The sequence below is a fragment of the Acinonyx jubatus genome, chromosome A3 (genome assembly GCF_027475565.1).
Source record: "Acinonyx jubatus isolate Ajub_Pintada_27869175 chromosome A3, VMU_Ajub_asm_v1.0, whole genome shotgun sequence".
NCBI classification, from domain to species: Eukaryota; Metazoa; Chordata; class Mammalia; order Carnivora; family Felidae; genus Acinonyx; species Acinonyx jubatus.
This window is the reverse complement of record NC_069388.1, coordinates 8,557,950-8,580,190: the sequence shown is the minus strand read 5'-3', so window position 1 is coordinate 8,580,190 and position 22,241 is coordinate 8,557,950. Positions and strand designations below refer to the sequence as shown.

The 22,241-nt window shown below is 47.3% G+C and overlaps 2 long non-coding RNA genes across 2 annotated transcripts; one reads left to right on the top strand and one right to left on the bottom strand.

Annotated features, from left to right (window-relative positions):
* Positions 1 to 224: 224 nt before the first annotated feature.
* Positions 225 to 15,006, bottom strand: LOC113595721 (uncharacterized). The gene is made up of 3 exons (XR_003416299.2): positions 14,750 to 15,006; positions 4,205 to 4,381; positions 225 to 1,444 (listed from the first exon to the last, which is right to left on the bottom strand). It is a non-coding gene; the product is annotated as an uncharacterized LOC113595721 (long non-coding RNA).
* Positions 14,889 to 17,738, top strand: LOC128311086 (uncharacterized). The gene is made up of 3 exons (XR_008289033.1): positions 14,889 to 15,408; positions 16,983 to 17,193; positions 17,371 to 17,738. It is a non-coding gene; the product is annotated as an uncharacterized LOC128311086 (long non-coding RNA).
* The last annotated feature ends 4,503 nt before the right edge of the window (positions 17,739 to 22,241 follow it).

Below are 22,241 nucleotides of genomic sequence, written 5' to 3'. Positions count from 1 at the left end.
GTCTGACTGCAGCCACTACGTTTTTATTAATGCTCCTTGACAGAAACAGAATTCTTATGCCATTAGTGAAGCTCCTTCAAACTCATATTTAATGAGTATTTGGAGATTTGGAGAAATTGATTGTGTTCTAAAGAGTTTGCACGTTGCGATCCTTAGGCAAATCTGCTGAAGCAGTTATTTAAAAATTTTTTTTAATGTTTGTTCATTTTTGAAAGACACAGAGAGACAGAGCACAAGCAGGGGTGGGGTGGAGAGAAAGAGGGACACAGAATCCGAAGCAGGCTCCGGGCTCCAAGCTGTCAGCACAGAGCCCGACGTGGGGCTCGAACTCACGAGCCGCGAGATCGTGACCTGAGCTGGAGTCGGGTGCTTCACTGACAGAACCACCCGGGCGCCCCATGAAGCAGTTATTTTAAATCCTATTCTTCAAACGAGGGAACAGAGACAGAAGTCAGAGCGAAACTAGAGATTAACATTTTAATATCAGGAAAAAGCTCCAAGCCTCTTCATATTCCTAACCATCTTCCTTTCTGACCACCCCCAGAGTCAGAATGCTGCGAACGTTTACATTTGGCTCTAAGTACCAAATACTTCTGCAGAGTCCGTTAGGCCACACAGATACCTTTCATTGGGGTCTCCCCAGCCCCGCAGATAAGGGAAACAAGCAGAAGACTCTAAATAACAAAAAACCGAACAGAAAACCCCTCCAACACAAAAGAAACTTACTATTAGTGCAGAAACCAGGCAGCAAGTCTCCGGAAAAGGCCTGGGCGGCTCAGACTCCAAACACAGGAAGTCGGTTGTAAGTGGCAAAATGAGTAAAACAACTTTTGGAGGGGGGCGAAGGGGGTGGAAACATGGACAGAATCTGCTGTCTATTTAGATGTCACCTGTCAAAGGGGGGAGCCTGTAGGGTCAAAATGTCCACCCGGCGGCCCCATTTTTCAGGAAGAAACAGCTAATGCACACCCCAGTAAATAAACGCCAAGTCAGGCAAGAACACACTTTAAGTGAGTTTTATGGCGTGTACATTGTATCTCAATTAAGCTGTTTAAAAGAAGGAGAAAGAGCCACACTAACGTTTTCTTTTGCCGGCAGTCAGCTAGTACAGATTCCGGGGAGTGTGTGTGTGTGTGTGTGTGTGTGTAAAAATGAGGTCGGTGAACCCAAAGCATACCAGGATGTACGAGATTCAAAGGCGACCGGTTAATATCATGTAGAAAACATGTGTGCCGAGCCGGGGAGGTGAAAACAGATCCCTGGGGACCGGGGTCTCCTGAGAAGTAAAAGCAGATGAAAAAGATGGGCGCTGTGTTTTGCAGGTGTGACTGTGCCTTCCTCAAGGCCCTGGAAGAGCGCGGGCGGCCTCCCTCCTGTCGCTTGGCCTGTCCATTCTGTGCGGCCCCGAGGGGCCGTCCTCTTCCTTCTCCCGGGAGTCAGAGCTCTACGGAGGCAAAGCGAGAGGGGAATTAATTCCAAAAGAAACAATCGGTGGATATAGTGAGAGGGAGGGGGACACGGATAGAGAAAGAAGACATTAATTTTCAGGATGGAATGAAGCTGGCTGTGTTTTCATTAAAACATGAAAATGAACGCTTGCAGCCACTGTAAACTAACAGCGATGCCTTAAGAAGAACCAGCTGCTGGGGTTGGATGAGGCAGGGTGGGGGGGGAAGCCCCTGGGGGATTGGGGACAGGGACAGTGTGGGCAGGGGACTTGCTTTCTGAAAGCAGGGAGTAGGGTTTGCAGCTCTAGCTGGTCTGGTGAGTGGCTGGCCCCCCCCCTCCCCACTTACAGAGGTCAGGACGGGGGGGGGGGGGGGGGGTTCGGACAGGAGGTGACTGCTAGCCCCGAGCGACCCCACCCACACCCCGCATTAGCACCTCACCCTGAGAAGAAGGCGAATAAAACAAATAAGCAAAGCTCCCAGTTGCAAACAACAAAAGGAAGCAAAACAAAACAAATCCAAAGTCTTAGTCTAAAAGAAAAAGCAGATGAGGTATTTTTCTGAGAATGACCTGAGCCAGTGCCCCATATTATCTCTTGATCGTGGGTTGAAAAATGCCAATAAAATGCATCTGTCGTGCCAGGCCAGACAGTGGTCACTGAGGGAGGGAACAGGGACCAGGATGGGCACGAGGGCCTTTGGGGGGGCGGTGCTGATTACCCAAGACCACGCTTCGGGAAATCCTTGAGGCTGGATACTTCCGTTGTGTCTGCTATTTTGTGTGTGTGCAATATTTTAATAACATTTAAAAATAAAGCCAATGCGGGGGCGCCTGGGTGGCTCAGTCAGTTGAGCGTCAGGCTTCGGCTCAGGTCATGATCTCCGTTTGTGGGTTCGAGCCCCAGGTCAGGTTCTGTGCTGGCTCTGTCCAGCTCAGTGCCTGGAGCCTGCTTCAGATTCTGTCTCTCCCTCTCTTTCTGCCCCTCCCCCGCTCGTGCTCTGTCTCTGCCTCTCTCTCTCAAAAATAAAGTAAAAGCATTAAAAAAAAATAAAAAAAAATAAAGCCAATATGGGGGCGCCCGGTTGGCTCAGCGGGTTAAGTATCTGACTCTTGATTTCGGCTCAGGTCGTGATCTCACGGTTCATGAGTTCGAGCCCCATATCAGGCTCTGCACTGACAGTGCTGAACCCACTTAGGATTCTTTCTCTCTCTGTCTCTCTGTCTCTCTCTCTCTCTCTGTCCCTCTCCCACTCATGCTCTCTTTCTCTCTCTCGAAATAAATAACTAATCTTAAAAGAAAATAAAAGCCAATACGCATCTCCCTGTTGCTACTTCCTCATTAATGTCAAATTCAAGGTGGCCAAAGAGGACTGGGGTTCTTCTGTCACCGTCCCTTCTCTCCTGAGCCATGGTAGCCTCTAGCCAGCTACTCACACCAACATCAGGGTCATCCTGGATTCTTCTTTCTCTACGCCCCTGCAGGCCCTTTGCACCTGCCGCTCCCTTTCTGGAATGTTCCCCCCTCTCCGGTTGCCCCATGCTGTGTTCCCTCCTTTGTGGAGGTCTCTGCTTAGTGAGGTCTTCTCCAGCATCTCTCTTTAAAATTGTGGGCACCAGTCAGTAAAGCATCCGACATCAGCTCAGGCCATGATCTCGCAGTTCGTGAGTTCGAGCCCCACGTCGGGTGCCCTGTTCATTCTCCCTCTCTGTCTCTTTCAAAATAAATAAATAAACTTTAGAAATAAAATAAAATAGTTCCCCCCACAATGTGCTCCGGCCCCAGTTCTTCCTATCTCTTTTCTCCACTTATTATTCTCCTAAGCACGTATGTCTCCTGGGACACGCGTCTATTTATGTATTCATTGATGACCCCCTCCCACTACAGTGTAAGTTCTGTGAGTTCTGTGATCGGGATTTTTTCCTCTTTTTGTCACGGCTGGGTCCTCACTGCTCAGTGCCTGGCAGATTGTAAGCATTTATAGATTATTAACGAATTAATAATTAAAGGAATGCACTAATGATGGCATTCATCATTGAACAGCACATGCTAAGAATTTAAGCCCTTGCTGAGTGAATGAAAGCTAATCAGTAGACATTTACCAAAGTCATGAAACGAACAAAGATGGATAGAGTTTCTCTTGTGGGTCTGGAACCAATCTTCCCCGATCTACAGAAGTGAGCGTAACAGACAAGATCTTTGCCCACCTGGAACTCGTGGTCTACTTGGGAAAAGCCACCGATCCAACAATCACGGAAACATCTATCACAAACTTGGTACCGCTGGGAAGGAAACACAGAGAACACTCTGAGAGGCTGGTTCCACTAGAGAGAACCCAGAGTGCTTCTCAGAGGTGGTGACCTTTGAGCTGAAATAAGAAGGTAGAGGTGAACACCGAAAGGGGCGATGGGGGTGCTGGGGAGAACACTTGCAGCAGAAAACACCTCCAATGCAAAGGCCCTGAGCCTTTGGATTAATCATTTACATCTTCCTCTTTCCAAGATCCTAGGGAGCCCCGGTATTTGGTTTCTGATATTTACTGTTCAGTGCAGAGGTAGCTGCCAATAGAATATGGATGATGGTGTTGATTCTTTGCCTAATGGAGATGGGAAGCACGTCCAAATTCAGGATTCTCATTAAATCTGGGAGAGCTCAGAGCTTATGCAATGTGTGGTTAGATTTTTACATCGTCCTAGTGTGTTTTCTTCCCTTTCCAATCCTTTGACACTGGCTAGTCACTTAAAATTTAGAACTCACCCTGGGTTGTGGACGATTTCCTGGAAGACAGCTGCTTGAGCGTCCCCCTGTGTGTCTCTGAAATAAACATCCCCTTTGGAGGAAGGCTTTCTGTAGTGCCTTCCTGCTCAGTGTCTTTTTTGCATTTTACATTCCTGTTTTGTATGACTTCTCAGAAGAAATCTTGAAGAGCAATCACTAAAATAACAGCCAAAGGTTATTACGTACTTCACCGCATTGCCAGCCCTGGGAGCTAGGTACAATTATTATCCTACATTCACCGAAGAGGACCTGAGGCTTGGGAAGTTAGGTCATGTGTCCCACATCAGCCAGTAACTAACAAATGGCAGAGCCGGGTGTTATATCCAGGAAGGGCTGACTCAAGAGCCCGTGTTCTTAATCAGCGAGCCACAAGGTCTCCTTGACCCTAAATTTGAAAGTCTCCTCTTAACCTCAAGTTCCCCAAGGCATTGAACACAAAGTTCTAATTCCTACAGTCCATGTGCAGACCGTGGCAATGGTATTTTTCTCTTGCAAAGGCACCCGATTCTGGCTGACTTATGCTGAAAACACTTTAATGGGCCGATATTGAGAAACTCACAGATGGGGAATTGAGAACTAAGCAAGAAAGAGAGAAGCAGAGAAGGAGGGAGGGAAGAACTAAAACAGTCCCATGTGTCTGGGGAGCGAGGCTCCTCAAGGACTTTCTTCTGGAGCAGGGAAGCGGCAATGTGTTTTCTGCCCTGCGTCCCTCTGGCAGAGAGTCACCAGCCCAACATCTAGGGTTTGATGCTTTGTCTTGACCATGGGCTCATCCCTTGGCCAGGGGAGGGGCCAGGTGCCTTGACTGACAGTCCCACTGGAGCGGCTCACAATAAAGTGGGTGACCCCCAAAGGAAAACCAGGGTGCTGTAACCCAAAGAATGGGGAGTGGATGTCAAGCTCCTTGAAAACAGCTGACGCCCTCTCTCCCCTCCTCTTGCTCAACCTCCCAGAGAAAGGTTGGAAGTAAGAACTCCATTCAGTCTTGATTTGGCTCTTTGCTCCCACTTGCAATGGCTCATCCTTCCTTAAACAGTCCCTAGCCAAGTGCCGGGCACATAGGAGGTGCTTCGCAAGTGAATATGGGTTAAATAAGCGAACGGGAAAGAGAAAACACATCCCTAGTGCTGAATTATTGCTCCCACCGATAAACGCGACACTGCACCTCACTAAAAGTAGCCTCCTTGTGATGGGCCTTTTGAGGAGGTCCAAAAGACGGCATCTTGCCTGCTGGAGTTATTAACCAGTTGAAAACTAAGACCAAGGGATATGCAAGTTGTCCTAGTCCATTGGAGCTGCTGCAACAAAACACCGTAGACTGGGTGGCTTATAGACAACAGAACTTTCCTTCTTGTGGTCCTGGAGACTGGCAGTGGGAGATCAAGTGCCCTCATGGTCAGGGGAGGACCCCTCCCAGGTTGCTGACTTCTCCATGTGTCCCCACCAGGCGGGAGAGGCGAGGGAGCTCTCTGGGTCTCTTGTCTAAGGACATTAATTCCATTCTTGGGGATTCTATCTTTGCAACCAGATTACTTTATTATCAAAATGGAAACCAGGTTCCAACAGATGAGTTCTGGGGGGATACAGTCCACAGCACAGATAGGAGCCAAAATGTCACCTTTATTGTTGATTGGTCCAGATATCTATAGGTTTGGGGCTTCTGAACCTCAGTGGATCTCCCAGCACAGGAGAACGTGAGTTTCAAGAACAACCCACTCTTCCACGAGGACGCAAGAAACAGAGAGGACAGCTCTATTCTTCCCAAATTCTCCTGCCGGATAAATCACTCCTCCCTCCCTGGAATCGAGAGGATAAAGGGCACAGAGAGCCCAGAAGTTTTAGGAGCTGAGCTCTCTCCCCATGGAGACATAACATCTAAGCACCTGGATTTGAAAACCAGAAAATTTTGTCAAAAGGCTGCGAGGTTCTCTTAAAATAGAAATGTTAAGAGCCCCAGAAGGGCCATAATTGCTATTATCATCCACTCGGTGACAGCCAGAGGCCGGTTGCCTGATGCTGGGACCAACCTGCCCACCAGGCTGCAGAACAGCCATTATGCCATGAGGGAGGGCTGATCCTCCTGAGTTTGAACTTTTGTGCTGCCCCTTCGTAGTTGCGTGAACTGAGGCTTGTTAATGCTTCTGGATCTTGTTTCTGTAACTATAAAATAAGGATGACAATAGATTCCATTCCCTAGATTTGTTGGTGAAGATCCCTTGAGATAATGCATTTTAAGTATGCAGACTGGTTTCTGGCGCATAGTAAGCTCTTAGTAAGCTCTTACTACGTGTTGCTTAACGCTGTTCTCATGGTTTTTGTCATTGGCGGTGATGGTTAGGGTTCCTGTGCTGCAGAGCAGACCTATGCGTTAACCTCTGGCTGTCTGTTTGCTAATGGGTAGTAGAAAGAGCCCTGGGAGAGGAGCCGGGAGGCCCAAGTTCAAACCGAAGTTCTGGTACTTTCTAGCTGCCTGATAAGTGACAAACTCACTAAACCTCTTTGAGCCTCGGTTTCCTTATCAGTGATGGGTGACAAAGAATAACAGAAAAGCTTCCTTTGAACTTGGAACATGAATTCTTCTTTCCTTCTTCCTGGAACAGTCCTTCCTTCGCCCCTTAACAAGTTCGGGCAGGGAGCTCGGTTCCAGTGCTCGAGTGGAGGGCACCCCCACCCCCACCCCACTGCACGTTATCTATTTGTTCCACACACTGTGATGATCAAGTACCCTGTCTGCCAGACGCTGTTCTAGAGTCAGGGGTGACGTATAAGCAAAACGCGGTCTCGGGCTTTCCGGAGTTGGGGGAAAAGTCGTGGGAGTCTTGTCTGTGTTACGTTCCCTGGGGTGGGTGGCCCTTTCTCCCATTCGGATCTGCTCTAGGTAGTGGACATAATCCACATGATCCAGACATGGACACACACACGCACGCACACACACACGGCTTCTCCCTGGACCAGGGGCCTTCTACATCCACTTGCTGGATTCCAGCTGATAATACATTGAATTTCCCCAACACACTTCTCCTGGCTCCCGGGCTCCTCTTCACCCCAGAGTGAGATTATGCAGAAGCATTAACAAGCCTCTTTCTTGGAGCTGTCTCTGGGCTATGGTGATGTTAGAGGAGCACCAAGGTTCTGACTCAATTTACCAAGGGACGTCCTTTCTCACTGCTCCTGTCTGGGACACCCTCGGAAAGCTTCACTGTGAAGGCGTCTGGAGCACCAAACTCGGACAGTATGTGGCTGGACGCCCCCACACTGCGGCTTAGTGTGGCCTTGGGCAAGCAACTCTCTTTAGGCCTCAGGCCCTCAGTTGCCTCATCTGCGAAACGGGGATGATGCGGTTGACTCCCTAAGATGATCATGAACGTGAATGGAGATGGTGTATGGGAAACATTTAGGGTCATGCCTGGGGCATAATTGCTCAAGAAATATGAGCTGCTATTGCTTTGAGGATGTTTGGCATTATTGTCACAGGGGAAAAGGACCAACACCTTTCGATAAGAATACATGACTGATATGAATATGAATGTGGCCTGAACTGTTGCTCTGCCCCTCCCCACCACGGCTGACTCTCGTTCATTCTGGCTGAAATGTCATCTTCTGAGAGAAGCCTGCCCTTTGAAGCAGGTCTACCCTGACCGCACACTGGAAGCAGCTGGGGGACTTTAACAGCTACTGATGCCTTGTTCCACCCTCAGAGGCTGTGATTTAACTAGATCCTTCCAGGACACAGGGATTTAAAAGTGCTCCCCAGGAAACTCTAGCGTTCAGCCAAGGTTGAGAGTCACTGGTTTTTGAGGCGACGAAGCAGGGTGACTCAAAATGCGGACCCACAGCCAGACTGCTGGTTCGGCAACTCGTTAGCAAGGTGACTTTGGGCAAGTCGTCAAAACTCAGTGCCTCAGTTTCCTCATCCATAAAATGGGTGTAATGATCATAAGAGACCCCTACCTTGTAGTGTTACAAAGATCATGTGAATTCGTATGTGGGGCACCCGGGTGACTCGGTTGAGAGTCCAACTTCGGCTCAGGTCGTGATCTCACGTTTCGGCCCTGCATCGGGCTCTCTGCTGTCAGCACGGAGCCTGCTTGGGATTCTCTCTCTCCCTCCCTCCCTCTCTCTCTCTCTCTCTCTGCCCCTCCCCCATGTGTGCTCTGCCTTTCTCAAAAATAAGTAAACATTTAAAAAATTGAATTAGCATGTGATATCCTTAGTACAGTGCCTGACTCATAATAAGACCTTTAGCTATAATTCCTTTTTAAGTTTGAAAAAAATATATTTTGGTAAAATATATAGCACATAGAATTGACCATTTGAGCGATTATTAAGTGTACCATTCAGTGGCATTCGGTATATTTCCAATGTTGTGCATGGGAAATATGTTTCCACCGTCAGCTTCCAAAACTTGATCATCCCAAACACATATGCCCATTAAATCATTGCCCATTCCTTCCTCCTCCCGGCCTCTGGTAACCTCTGTGGTACTGTCTCTATGGATTGTCCCAGTCTAGGTACTTGATATAAAGTGGAATCATACGGTATTTGTTTTTTTGTGTCTCCCTTATTCACTTAGCATAATGTTTTCAAGTTTTTAACTGGTTTAAGAAAAACCAAAAGAATAATATTTCATGAAATGTAAAAATGACATGAAATTCAAATCGCATTGTGTGCGAATACTTCCGTCGGCACACAGCCGAGCTCTTGACTTTTACACGTTGTCTATGGTTGTATTTGCACGATAAAGGCAAAGTTGAGAAGTTGCATCAAGGACTGCATAGCCTGGGAAAGCCGAAAATATTCACCGTCTGGCCTGTTTCTACGTAAAGAAAAGGTTTGCCAAATCCTGCACTAGACCCTGAGTTTAGGAACAATCATCCTGTTGTCTCTACAATACCAGCCGTGGAATTTGTTTGTCTGTTCTCCCACACTAACTCCAGACACAAAAATAAATTTGGGATGGATCAGAGGACTGCACATAAAAGCTGGAACGAGAAATCTTCTAGAACACCGAGAAGAAGATCCTGGTAAACTTAGGTTACACAAAGATTTCTTAGGACACACAAAGCACTAAACGTAAAATAAGTGAATTGGAAAACATTACCCTTTAAAATTGCTGCACATCCTAAGATACTATTGAGAAAATGGACAAGTCACAGATTATTGGGAGAAAAACGTTGCTCTCCATATATGTGATAAAGAAGTCGTATAAAGAATATACAGAGAACTCCCACAGATAGTAATGGAAACACAAATACACGCATTTTTAAAACGGGTGAAAGACTCGGTTCACCGAAGATGTAGAAATGGCTAATGAGTACATGAAAAGGTGCTTGACATCATAGAAACAACCCAAATGGCATCAACAAAACAGATTAAAAAATTTTTTTATTTATTTTTGAGAGAGAGAGAGACAGAGACAGAGCACAAGTGGGGGAGGGGCAGAGGGAGAGGGAGACAGAGAATCGGAAGCAGGCTCCAGGCTCTGAGCTGTCAGCACAGAGCCTGACGCGGGGCTCGAACTCACGAGCTGTGAGATCATGATCTGAGCTGAAATTGGATGCTTAACCAACTGAGCCACCTAGGTGCCCCCAAAACAGATTTTTCAAAAAGTTTTATTTATTTTGAGAAAAAAGAGAGAGAGAGAGAGAGAGAGAGAGAGAGAGAGTAGGAATAGGGGAGAGGCCGAGAGAGAAGATTCCAAGCAGGAGCGGAGCCTGGCACGGGGCTTGAACTCATGAACTGTGAGATCATGACCTAAGCCGAGAACAAGAGTCAGTTCTCAGTCAGCTTAACCGACTGAGCCACCCAAGCACCTCCAAAACCTTTTTTTAAAGTTCATTTATTTATTTTGAGAGAGGGTAGGAGGAGAGGCAGAGAGAGAGAGGGAGAGAGAGAATCCCAAGCAGGCTGCATGCTGTCAGTATAGAGCCCGATGCTTGGCTTGAACCCACGAACCATGAGATCATGACCTGAGCCGAAATGAAGACTTGGACGTTCAACTAACTGAGCCACCCAGGCACCCCAAAACAGATTTTTAATGGGAATGCAAGCTGGTGCAGCCACTCTGGAGAACAGTACGGCGGTTCCTCAAAAAACTAAAAATAGAACTTCCCTATGACCCAGCAATTGCCCTACTAGGCATTTATCCACGGGATACAGGGGTGCTGTTTCTAAGGGACATACGCACCCCCATGTTTATAGCAGCACGATCAACAATAGCCAAAGCGCGGAAAGAGCCCAAATGTCCATCGACAGATGAATGGGTAAAGAAGATGTGGTGTGTATATACAATGGAGTATTACTCGGCCATCAAAAAGAAGGAAATCTTGCCATTGGCAACTACGTGGATGGAACTGGAGGGTATTATGCTAAGTGAAATTAGTCAGTCAGAGAAAGACAAAAATCATATGACTTCACTCATATGAGGACTCTAAGAGACAAAACAGATGAACAGAAGGGAAGGGACACAAAAATAATATAAAAACAGGGAGGGGGACAAAACAGAAGAGTCTCATAAATATGGAGAACAGACTGAGGGTTACTGGAGGGATTGTGGGAGGGGGGATGGGCTAAATGGGTCAGGGGCACTGAGGAATCTATTCCTGAAACCATTGTTGCGCTAGATGCTAACTAATTTGGATGTAAATTTAAAAAAAGAAAACAAGTTAAAAAGAAAGAAAGAAAGAAAAAAGAACTATAAAAAAAGCCCAGATTTAAAAAAATCTCACAACTGCACAACGTGGAAGAAAGCAGACGCAAAGGAACACCTGCTGTGTGGTGCCCTTTGGATGAGGTTCTAGAAAAAAGGGAATCTATAAGGACAGGAAGTAGATCAGTAGTTGCCTTGGGGGCCGGTGGAAAGGTGATGGTGCTTCCTATTGCCTAGAACAGGGCAGGGGGAACTTTGTGGGATAATGAAAACATTCCATAATTTCTCTGGGGGTGGATGTCAATTACAATACAGTTGCCAAAACCCAGAACTAAACCCTTAAGATCTCGGCCTTGTATTGGATGTAGATTACGTTGCCTGGCTTTGAAAGGTGGGAAAAGGTCCCTTCATAGATGGATCAGTTCTGGGTGTCAGGCTCTCCTGCCCTTGACGAGCCCGGCGGCTTTGCAAAGGAAAAGGAGACACCGTGGTGCCCCGAAGTCTGTGGGCTGCAAATGACCCAACAACTCATTTCCTGTTTTAACTGGAGCTGTCCCGTGAAGGAAACAACAGCTATCACTCCTCCTCGGAGCCCTGAAACTTGGGAGTCTGGAAAGCTGTTTCCTGGCTGCACCCTCCCGTCAGCTGGGAACGGCTTCCACCTGCTCCTCATGGAAGCCGCTGGGGGCTGGGGCCCAGCGCTAGCCCATTTGGCCAGAAGCCCGCTCCCCCCAGCAGGCTGCATAGACCCGCCTGAGTGAGCACACGGGTTCCCACCCGAAGGAGAGGTGGAGAAGCAGAGGACGAGGCCGCCTCTAGTTTTCTTCTCAAGGGGGCAAGTGAAACAGAGTTCCTCCATGAGGCAAGTTGTTAAGACCCTTGGGTTCCTTCCATCCGCGGTCAGAGTCTGAATCTTTCCTTGTTGCGTGAGTTTCCTAGGGCTGCTGTTAACAAATTCCCTCACAATGAGCGCCTTAATTAATACACATTTATTATCGTACAAGTCCAGAGGTCAAGTGTCCCACACAGACCACGTCGGCTAAGACCAGGCTGTCGGTAGGGCCGCGTTCCTCCCGGAGGTTCCAGGGGACAGTCCATCACCTGGACATTTCCAGTGCTGGAAGCCGCCTACGTGCTTTGGCTCATGGCCCCTTCCCCGTCTTCAACCTACTTTCTTCCAGTCACAGTCCCCCAGCCTGTCTCCCTCCCCCACTTCCAAAGACCCTTGCGATGACCTTGGGTCCACCTGGGTGATCCAGGATAATCTCTCTACTTTAAACTCAGCTGACGAACGGGGCGTCTGGGTGGCTCAGTCGCTTGAGCATCCCACTTTGGCTCAGATCATGATCTCGTGGTCCGTGAGTTCGAGCCCCGCGTGGGGCTCTGGGCTGACGGCTCAGAGCCTGGAGCCTGCTTCGGATTCTGTGTCTCCCTCTCTCTCCCTGCCCCTCCCCTGCTCACACTCTGTTTCTGTCTCGCTCTCAAAAATAAATAAACATTAAAATCAGCTGCCGAGCAAGCTTAGTTCTATCTGCGACCACAATTCCCCTTGCCATTCAAGGTGACAGATTCATAGGCTCTGGGGTTTGGAGACGGGCCTCCTCCGGGAGCCATTATTCGGCCAATTACTGTCTGTGATGTTCTAGCCCAACGTGAACTCACAACCTTCTCAATCGCTTAAAATGGACCTGGAGTGATAGTCTGGCTCTGAGATTTGTAAGTGGTAAGGCTAATGATAGCCACACAGCAACAGCAATGACGCAGACTACACATTGAGAACATGATATAAAGCAGGCATGGGGGTCACCTGGTCTCATTTGATCCTTCTAGGACCCCTAGGGAAGGAGATATAATTACCCCCATTATCGATGAGGAAACTGAGGCCTAGGCACTATAAATAACCAGCACAAGATTGCTCAGCTTTTAATGGCAGATCTAAGATGGGGACCCTAGTTTGTCTGACTTTTAGAGTCCCTGTTCTGAGTAGCAAATGTCTTAATAACAAACCTCTGCTACATCTCCAAGTCATCTTTTCTCTGAGCAGAGATTGTAGATGAGGATTGAAGAGAATGTCTGTCTAATGCTTAGTCCATAAGAGAACTCCAAACATGGAACTTTTATAGGTAGCTCAAAGATAGTCTTGTTGTCTCTCTATGCTTTCTCCTGATCCTTCCATCCATCCTTCCATCCATCTATCCATCCATCCATCCATCCATCCATCCATCCAAGGCATGCTTTAACGTAAATACAATGTGGTGTAACAGTTAGGCATGACATTCAGCTACCTGGGTTCAACTTGTAGTTTTAGTTGCTTCTATTGGGCCCACATCACCTCTGTAAGCCTCAGATTGTTTCCCATTTGTAAAAATTGGCACGCAATTATACCTACCTTATCAAGCTGTTGGGAGCATCAGAGCAATCATGGATGCACACAACACATGGTCAACTATCATGACTGAGCCACGCCTGTGTGTCCATTACTGAAGCAGGTAGTGTGAGTGAAGGAATTGTGACTTATGTTCACAAGGATCTCTAACACACACACACACACACACACACACACACACACACGTTAATGACATAAAATGGGAAATTAGGGAGGGCTGTAAATTGAATGCTGAGACAGTGGAAACATGGTTCCAATTCGTGGTTAGGAAATCCATAAAGGACGAGGTCAGTGTGTACTCAGAGAGAGGAAGAGCTCACTAATAAAGCACGTAGGGTGAATCACGCAGACCATCAGTGCCTGCTGCCCTTGAAGATCCCCTTGACCGTTCTGCTGGGCTATTTTAGTCACCAGATGTGGTCTAGCCCAACACTTCTTCCACACAGCTGTCCACATATGACCTGTGCGATTGCACCATATCTGGCCCCAGCTTGTTTAGTATTCACTTTATATTTTTCTTTACATGAATCCACTACTTATGCTTAACTCCATTTATATAAAAAGGAAGCTTCATTATCACTCTGTTAAGGGGGGGGTGGACTTGCTTGCCACAGGTGGAAAGAAACACGATAAATACATGGCTATTAAAAGTATGACATAATTTGTCCGCACAGCTCTTAATGTTATTCTGTACCTCACGTGTGGTTGGCACGTTGCTATGGAAACAGCTGAGGCTTCTGCACCTTTAGATGCCTGATGCCTAACCTCTCTGCTTCTTGGTTTCTCATCGTTGAGATGGGAGGTTAACACAAATAGTCACCATTGTTGAGTAATGACCGAGCCGAGCAGCGGGCACCCTGCAGATCGCCCCGTTCCCACAAAATTCCCATAATGATGTATTGCTACTTAGGTTGTATCTATGGGGAAATCGAGGCACAGAGAGGGGAAGGGACTCTGCCCAGTCACAAGGCTCATGCCCGGAAGGGCGGGAATGTGAGCCTCAGCCAGTCTGAATGCAAACCCTTGACCAGGGCTCAGTACCGCCTCTGTGCTATCCTCCATTCACAGGGGCTGAGAGCTATCAAAGTAGCAAATGCTTAGGATGTACGGGGGGAGGGGCACCTGGGGGGCTCAGTCGGTTCAGCTCCCAGCTTCGACTCAGGTCATGAGCTCATGGTTTGTGGGTTCCAGCCCCAAATCTGGTTCTCCGTTGGTCAAGGCAGAGCCCCTTCGGATCCTCTGTCTCTCTCTCCCTCTGTCCCTCCTGCGCTCACTCTCTCTCAAAAAGAAATAAACATTAAAAAAAAAAAAAGATGTACTGGGGAAAGGAGGGGAGGATATTTAATGGGCATTTAGCGTGGGCCAGATACCCTTCCAAACACTCTTTCTGTATTAACTCGCCTGGTCCTCATAGCAGACCTGGGATGGAGGTCTTATTATGGTTCCCATCTCTCAAATGAGAATGTTGAGGCACAGAGCCTTTAATTACCTTGCAACTAATGAATGGTGAACGTGGATCGGAACCCAAGGGGTCTGGCTCCGGAGCCCGTGTCCACACAACCTGTAAAGCATCGTACGCGGACGGTGGTTTACGTCATCCCCTGTGATGGTTTCCAGGCTGCAACTGAACATACATCAGTGGCCTCAGCTCTTATCTAGCCCCTGCCAAGCTGCACCTTGCTTTCTTTCCTGTTTAAGATGGAATTCAGATGACCTTGGCCTTCTATGAAATTAACCTCACGCCAAGAAAGTGCTCATTCGTTCAGCCCTGTGACATCATAGATGCCTGTCCCTGCCAGGCGCTGTGCCTGGAGTCCAGAAACAAGAAGGCAGTCATGTGTGGGGCTCAGATGGGTGAGCTGTGGTCATAAACACCTGAGATCTACGTCCAACACCAGCATGCTCCAGCTGTGGGACTTCTGGTTCAAAACCTTCCGAGCATCTATTTCCTCATCTGTAAAATAAGATTATGACGACTACCCATACCTTTTTTTTTTTTTCTCCTGTAATTTAGTTTTCAGAGAGAATTTTTTGGGTGAGTGTTTACTTAATAATACCTCCTTGGACGCCTGGGTGGCTCAATCGCCAAGCATCTGACTTTGGCTCAGGTCGTGGTCTCACGGTTCATGAGTGCGAGCCCTGGATCAGGTGAGCTCGAGCCCCTCTTCTTTCTTCCTCTCTCTCTCTCTCTCCCTCTCCCCTTCTGCCCCTCCTGGGATTCTCTCTCCCTCCCTCTGTCCCTGGCTCATTTGCACCCTTTCTTTCTCTCAAAAAAACCAAAACCCAAAGCAAAAACCGTCTTAACACATCTTATCCTGTTGAGTAGAGGAGTATCATGACCGTTTTCGTATGTTTCTGTTTGTTTGCCGATTGTAAAAGTAACACAGGCGCACAATCCTGTCTTAGAACCTAAGGGCCAGAGGCATTTTGCACGTCAGGTTTTTTTTTTTCATAGTTTAGAAGTGTTTTATTTATGCTGAATATCAAATCAACAGTTTAATACTTCTGAGAAATGTATGAATATTTACATCACCTGAGATAGTTAAAAGCCCTCATATACATTCAGAGGAGTCCAGATTTGCCATCAAATAAACTGTGGATTTTGCAATTGTGGCTGAGGGATTATAAACAGACTCTGCACATGTTTTAGTAGAAAACTTAGGAAAACACAGTGTGGTACCAAAAAGAAAATAATGATATTAACAAGAGATAACTGCTAAAATTTCCATGTGTCTCTCCTAATTCATTGAATTATTCAGCAATGTTTTCAAACACCTATTAGATGTTCCAGGCGAGTGGTTCTTGATCAGGGGCAATTTTGTCACCCAAGGGACATTTGGCGTTACCTGGAGACATTTTGGTTGTCATAACTGGGTGGGGAGAGGAGTACCCCCAGCACCTAGTGAGTAGAGGTCAGGGATGCTGCAAAACATTCTGTAATTCACAGGACAACCCCCACGACAGAGAATGATCCAGCCCCCGTGTCAGTAGGGCCATGACTGGGAAACCTTGGTCTGGGTTCTGGGCATATAGCAATAAACAAAACAATAAAAAATCAATCTGTTTAGTAAGGATTTGTAAAATACATGTAATATATATACACACAGACAGATATATGTGTTCTTAAAATGTGGTATTATTCACTGTATAGTTTGTTACTTAACATTGCTTCACAAACATTTTACAATATTATCAAAAGTTCTTCAAACACATGATTTTTATGCCCAGAATACATTCCTTCAGAAAGACATACAATTTTTAGCCATGCCTTCATATTAAAGTGGATTCTTCCCTTTTTTTTTTTCTGTTATTTAAAACAATACCATGATGAATATCCTTACCTCTGCGTCTCTGACTATTCCAGTAGATGCTAAGGCTTGAGGTTCATTCTAGGGGTGGGGAGACTGAATCAAAGGGTATACGCTTTTAAATCATCCTCGATGTACCTGATGAAAGTGCTTTGCAGAAAAGTTGTCCCCATTTTACTTGGTGTAAGAGTTTACATTTAAAAATCGGGAGTCTTATGGTATTAAATAACAAACAGAGCTGGTTTGAGCTCACAGTAACACTTCTAGAAAATTCTGATAACTGGAAGAGGCCTTCAGAAGGAGGAGCATACAATATGTTGGGCTCAAATTCTACTCACCATTTGAAACTGAATGGATGGGGTGTATTTCCTCTCAATCAGTCCCATGGTACTCATTGCATTTTAATCCTCCCAGAATGCAAACAGATTGGATACAGTTCAAAGACTGGGCAGCAAAACATAATTAAGAAGTGACTGACTTATGGGAAAAGATGAAAAGAGCTCCAACTCCGAAAGCCATGTTGCAGAAACCCCTGGAAGGAGGTGATCACCATTTCCAAGCATGGAAATTCAGGAAATAAAAGACGAGGAGAGGAACTTCTGGGAGAGGGGCAGGAGTTCAAAAGGTAATGGGATCTACTTGAACAATGAGAATTCCAGAGTGAAATCTCAAGAGGAAACTTCCCCGTGGTTCTTTATAAGAATAATCTGTCAAGGAAATGATAGAATTCCTTTAAAAGAGTAAGTGGGTAAGCCAGTAAGGGAGCGCAGGTCAATTAGATAATGGGATTTTTTTTCTCCAGAGGGTGTTGCATGAGAACCTACTAGAATGGGTAAGATTGGCCCTGCCCCAGGAGGTGAATGAGTATACACAGTGTCTGTGATAAATCACAGTTGAATGGAGAACCGTGATTTGAAGGGAAGAGAATGCACATTTCCTCTGAGGCTAAACACCAGCACCACCAAAAAGCCCATCATTTAGAGTGGGGGTCAGCCAACTTTTTCCGTGAGAAGCATGGATCATAAATGTTCTCGGCCGTGTGGCCCTCCGGGCTCTGTGTCACCTGCTCTACTCTGCCTTTGTTGGCTGAAAGCAGTCATAGATGATATGTAAATAATACGCGTGGCTGTGTTTCAATAAAACTTTATTGACAAAGACAGTGCTCAGGAAGCTTGGTTTGCTGACCCCTGATCTAGAGCAGTGGGCAAGAGGCGGTGTAAACAAAACAAAACAAAACAAAACAAAACGAGGAGGTTCTGGAGATGTGGGCTCAAAGGCTGTGTCTACGCCCGCCGGGCAGTATAACCCCAGGCAAGCAAATTGACTTTTTGAATATCACTTTTACCGACTCCCAAAAGGGGGTAACCGGAGGGCCTACCTTACGAATTTGTTCTCAGAATCAAATAGAACCATGCCTGTATCATGTTTAGCACAGGCCTGAGCACATGGCAGCGGTAAGAACAAGGGGAGAGAAAAGAAGGCAGGTTTTCCTGAGGTTCTTCTCCCATGGTATCTGGGTTTGTGTAAATGTTTCCTCCAAAAGCACAATTTCCCGAAGTTCGTCCTATTTAATACGCGTCCCAGTGCCTATGCCTCGGCGCATAGCCACTGTCCTGTCTGGCAGGGCCTCTAAGAGCGGGAGGAGGGATGAGGACTGGGTGCCCATGGGTGAGCCAGGGAAAGCAGCCAGGAGACGGGGAGTGAGGGAAGCAGAACAGGGCAGGGAAGAAACTAAGTGCAGATTCAGCCTGACCGCACGGCGTTGGCCTCACCCGCAGGCAGAGGGGGCTGGCCTTTCACCCTGGGACAGTCGGTTACTGGCCGTGGCTGACCACATCAAGGGTGAGGAGCTGTCCCCGAGACGCATGGCTCCTGCTGTGCCGAGGGCAACTCTGAGCATGAACTTGGCTGGGAGCTGTTAGCCGTAGACCCAAAAGAGCCGGAGAAGGTGTTCTGCCCGTCCGGCGGGGATCTGGAGGGACACTGTCGGCCTTGCACGCAGTGCCCGGTTACGGCAGGTCACGTAACAGCCTGTGTGTTCTGAGGTCATGCTCCCAGCCACCCACGAGACATAGCTGGCTTATAGAAAAAGGGAGAAGGGCCGAGCCAGGGTGACTAAGCCACCATCTGTCGCTCCAAGGATACGTTGTTTAGCTTACAAGTTGGACCCGGGGATAGTGAGGTCTTGATGGTGATGTTCTCGTTCTGCAGGAGCAGGAATCAGCTCCTCTCCCAGCGACCTGTGGCATTTCCTTTGCCCGGAGGAGTGAGTGCTGTCGTGCTGATGACCCAGCACGGTGCTTGGCACAGTAGCTCTACTGTCACAACTAACTAGTGGGAGTTTGGCAGCTGGTGGGAGTGGGGTCAAATTCTAGCTCTGCCGCTCGAGCCACGTGACCCTGAGCCAATTACGTAGCGTTACTAAACCTCGGTTTCCTCATGCATAAAACGGGAATCACAATATTTCCTAATTCACAGGGCTTTTGTGAGGATTTGAGTTAATGTTTTTTTTTTTTAACATCTATTTTTTTTTTTTTTGAGACTGAGAATAGAGACAGAGTGCGATGGGGGAGGGGCAGAGAGAGAGGGAGACACAGAATCCGAAGCAGGCTCCAGGCTCCGAGCTGTCAGCACAGAGCCCGACGCGGGGCTCGAACCCACGGACCGGGAGATCGTGCTCTGAGCTGAAGTCGGCCGCTTCACCGACTGAGCCACCCAGGCGGCCCGAGTTAATGTTTTTAAGAAACTTAGTACGGTGCCTGGCACCTAATTACTGTTTAACACATGGTAATTTTTTTTTTGCTTTTTCACTTTGTTGCGGTGGTGTTTTTGTTTGTTTTGGTTTGGGGTTTATTTTATTTTGAGAAACGGCATTGTCTGGTGCACCGTCTCTCCATTGTATTACTTTGGATTTTTGCCATATCTGTTGCCACCTGTACTATTATGTATTTCGTGTACATTAACTGACTCTAAAAAAAAAAAAAAAGAACCCTTAGGCACTATCCACTTGCAAATGAGACCAGCGGAATAATGGTTCAGGTGAACCAGTGCCCGGCACATGGCAGGTGGGCTATAAACAAGTGCTCCCATCACCAGTGACGTTGACATTGAGGGGCTGCTAGGTTTGTATTTTTTTCTTGATGTTTATTTATTTATTTTGGGGGGGGGGAAGGGCAGAGAGAGAGCGAGACAGAGAATCCCAAGCAGGCTCCGCGCTGTCAATGCAGAGCCGGACGCAGGGTCCGAGCCTACAAACTGTGAGATCACGACCTGAGCTGAAATCAAGAGTCAAACGCTCAACCTACGGAGCCACCCAGGCGCCTCTAGTTTTCCGTTCCACCGGAGAACCTGCGTTGACCCATTTCATTCCTCCCTTTTAGAATCAACTCTTGGGAAACCCTTCAGAACCAACTCTTTCCCTCCACGGAGTGAGGTCACATCTTTGCTCCTGCATAAGCTCATTGATGTGTTCTCACACTGGCTTGCTTGGCTAGGAATCTGATGCATAATATGAGGGTGGTTTTTTCTTTTTTTTCCTTTTAAATATCTTGGGCTCTGACAGATTACAAGGAAGTGGTTACTCAGAGGGGAGTGCTCACGACTGATTACAGGGAGCAGTGGAAATCCCCCTTCCTTGCCTAAAATAACTGGGACTGGAACACGAAAATATGAGCTTTGTCCAGGCTTGAAACAATATCCTTTCCAAGTGAATTTTGTACGGAAATACTTACCAGTCTACGGTGGTAGTTCTCACTGACAGGCTAGAGAAAGGTTAGTCATTCCGTGTTCCGAAGCTAAAAGGGCCATTGTTAGTGACGATGAGTCCCAGAGGAGTGGAATTTAAGTAGGTGGACACGGGAATATTGGATTCACCAGGCTTCTCCCTGCCCCTTATCCCATTTGATTTCTCTACTATCACACAAGCCTAATTCCAGAAATAGACGTGCTCTCCGTTTATTCAATTACTTTCATTGCAAGTCCGTTCGTGACAACCTTTCCCTGGACACTCCCGGGCAGATTCTGGGGAAGTGAGAGGAGGAAATGCCCAGGTTTTTATGGCACAGCAGAGTTCAGAGTGGCTGAGTCAGGACGAATGTCTGTGAGTTCAAATTCCACAGCAATTTTTTTTTTAATTTTTTTTTCAACGTTTATTTATTTTTGGGACAGAGAGAGACAGAGCATGAATGGGGGAGGGGCAGAGAGAGAGGGAGACACAGAATCGGAAGCAGGCTCCAGGCTCTGAGCCATCAGCCCAGAGCCTGACGCGGGGCTCGAACTCCCGGACCGCGAGATCGTGACCTGGCTGAAGTCGGACGCTTAACCGACTGCGCCACCCAGGCGCCCCTCCACAGCAATTTTTAATCGCATGTCTTGAGCTGGGTCAGAAGGCCTATAACCAGAGTGAGGGCAGATGTCCAGCCTGCATCTGACTCAGGATGGAAAGATGTGGGATTTGGTTTGGATGACTGTCCTAACACTGAAATGCTATTCTGACTCTTGCAGACTTAAAAAAGAAAGAAAGAAAGAGAGAAAAAAAAAAGACCAGGCAGGATCTCGAGAAATCCTTCCCTCTCCGTTTTTTGAAAGTTTTATTTGTTATCGTTTACAAAAATTCATGTAAGGGGAAGAGGAGGGGGGGGGAGCAGGAATAAAAATGGGAACCCATAAATAAATTTCTTTTTCTTTTTTAGGTTCCAAGAAAATTGTTATTGTTGGTCATGTTAGCCAGTGTTAAGATTTTTCTCAAGGCCTCAGCTCCTGGCCTGTGATTTATGAAGGTAGAGCACCCGTGTCAGGGAAGATTTCCTTGTAAAAAAAGAAGGGCAGGGTGAAAGGTGCTTTTGACTCACTGTTCTTGGCTGAGGACTCTATCTGCCCACACTCTCAACACAGCTCAGGGAGGGTCCCCCTCCCACTAGCTGGGATGGTGGGGGGAGGAGGGGTGGAGGGGAGTGCCTAGGACGCGGATTTGGTCCTTCTACCAAATGAGGCCCCGTGCTGGGGGGCAGGGGGTGCTTCAGAGTTCACTCAAGCCTTTTCTCTTTTTTCCTTCTCCTCTCATATTTTCTTACCAATGCACAGGAGTTAGATCGTTATGCACATTGAATTTACAGGACTCCAACTCTGCATCCCAAGCTCGGCCAGGGGTGGTAACAGGAGAGGGAGAAAAACAATAAGGTTCGTGCTGAGGGTGCTTTGCGGATTCTCTGGAAGAGCGTGTGTGGGAGGCCCGCCTGCTCTTTCCTTAGCAGTGGGGGACGGGGGGAGCCCTCTTGCTTCTTAGTGGGTAAACACGGTGTGCTAATTCATTTTTTCCCCCTTAAACCTTGGCACCTAAATGTAAGCCAACGATTGCACCCTGTATTCAAAGTAATAGCCACCTCTGTATTCCAGAGTGATCTAACATGAATGTTGAGGGAAACCTGGAGAATTATCACGGCAGCCTGGTTTGTAACAGTTGAAACAACTGAATACACATAAGGTGGCCAACTAAGAAAGAATGTATTCTGTGTTGGGTATGTACCCAAGACTAGTCAGTGGAATTCTTACCTGGGACTTTCGTTAGGGCTATTGGGAAAACTCTGTGTGTGTGTGCGTGTGTGTGTGTGTGTTTCCCTTGGACTCATAATCCGTGAGGATCATCTCAGCCTGAAGCTACAGATGACTGCTTTG